The sequence below is a fragment of the Nannospalax galili genome, unplaced genomic scaffold (assembly GCF_000622305.1).
Source record: "Nannospalax galili isolate Female #2095 unplaced genomic scaffold, S.galili_v1.0 scaffold629, whole genome shotgun sequence".
NCBI classification, from domain to species: Eukaryota; Metazoa; Chordata; class Mammalia; order Rodentia; family Spalacidae; genus Nannospalax; species Nannospalax galili.
Window position 1 is genome coordinate 391,643 of NW_008360323.1, and position 2,065 is coordinate 393,707.

Genomic DNA, 2,065 nt, shown 5'->3' on the forward strand with positions numbered 1-2,065 from the left:
CTATCTGGCATTGTTGCTTGTTATGTAGCCTTTAGCTATGCATATGGACTCTTAAGAAATTATACTGACCCCTTTAATCTTTGGTTATTCTTTCCTTTTGGATGTTTAATGCCATACAGTTGGCCTTGATAAACCAATTTATTTTTTCTCATAAGGCCGTTTGAGGACCTGTTCCTCAGGGGTCACGTGGGCATGGGAGTTGCCCCTGGCTCCTTTCTTTTACCAGTTCTGCCTATGTGAAGATAAGTCAAAGGTCCTGCTCGACCATGGTTGGCTTCGCTTGGAAGCATGGAGGAAGTGATTCCTCTGTGTTGACCCTCCTCTTTGTAGAGTGGACACTGGTTCAAGTCCATCTGGTGGGGACTCCTTGGCCTCCTTGATCAAGAGGACGGGTGACCCACCACCATTAAGGACATTTTGAGAGATGCTCATAGCCCCCTGGAACTAGTCGACCTAGGAAGGCAAGGAACAAAAACTGTCCTTTATGTCCCTCTGACCAAATTAGTATAGGCCTCAAAGTATGTCTGTTAAACACCCAAGAAGGTTAGTTCCACCAGTCTGGTACTTTTAATCACTGTGTGTCATGTAGATAAATCTTGGGCAAAGACCAAATCAAGGTTTCTCAGATAAACCTTACTTAGACATATGTTTCTTGATCTGCTATGTATAATTTGTCAGTAGGTTGTAGGAGTAATATGGTTCCCTCTGGTTTTCAAAACTAGCTAGGCATTGTTTATCTCTCTCATTGTCTCACCCCTCCATCATGGTTTTCCCACTTAAGGTGCCCCATTTCCCCCCTTTCTCCCTTAATAATACCCTTCTCCTAAGGTCCTACCTCTCTTGAGCTCCTTCTTTCCCTTTATCACCTAGGTTCATTGCACACCCTTTCCTCCCCCCCTCCCTTAAACTAACCCAATATTTGTCTCTATCTCCCTTATTAAGGCCTGTTTCCTACTGTTCTTCTCTTTCAGGTTGTTTCTTTTCCTTTAACTCCCTGGTCCCTTTCCATTATCCTGGTTCTTGTAGTTATGTCTGGATACATACTCACTTATCAGGGTTTGGTTCTAGGATCCACATATGAGGGAGAACATATGTCGATTTATTTTTTTTTGGAGTCTGTGTTACTTCACTCAGTATAACAGTTCCTAGTACCATCCATTTACCTGCAAATTTCATGATTTCATCTTTCTTTACTGCTGAGTAAAACTCCATCATATAAATGAAACACATTTTCATTATCCACTTGTCAATTGAGGAACACCTAGGTTGCTTCCATCTCTTAGCTATTGTGAAAAGAGCAACAACAAACATGGATGTACAAGTGTCTCTGCAATAGGATGAGTTCTTCTTTGGGTATATGCTAAGGAGTCGTATAACTGGGTCAAATGGTAGGTTCATTTGTAGTTTTTTAAGAGTTCTCCACACTGTTTTCCATAGGGGTTGAACAAGCTTGCAGTTCCACCAGCAGTGGATGAGTGTATCCCTTTCCCCACATCCTCTCCAACATTTGGTATCATTTGTTCTCTTGATCTTAGCCAGTCTGACTGGGGTAAGATGAAATCTTAAAGTGGTTTTAATTTGCATTTCCCTAATTATTAGTGATGTTGAACATCTTTTAATATGTTTCATAGCCATCTTTACTTCTTCTTTTGAGAACTCTCTGTTCAACTCCTTAGCCCATTTTTAATTGGGTTCCTTCTTGTCTTGATTCTCTGTTTTTTGAGTTCGTTATATATTCTGGATATTAAACCGCTGTCAGATGTGTAGCTGGTAAAGATTTTCTCCCATTCTTTGGGTTTTCTGATCGCTTCCGTTTGCCTCCTTTGATGTACAGAAGCTTTTTAGTTTAATGAGGTCCCATTTAATTCTTGACCTTATTTCCTGAGCAGTCCCTGTCCAGTTTAGAAAATCTTTTCCTACACCTATATCTTGTAGGTTATTGCCAATGTTTTCTTCTAACAGTTTCAGAGTTTGAGGCTTCACATTCAGGTCTTTGACATATTTGGAGTTGACTTTTGTGAAAGGTGAAAGATAGGGGTTTAGTTTCATTCTTCTACAGGTGGAG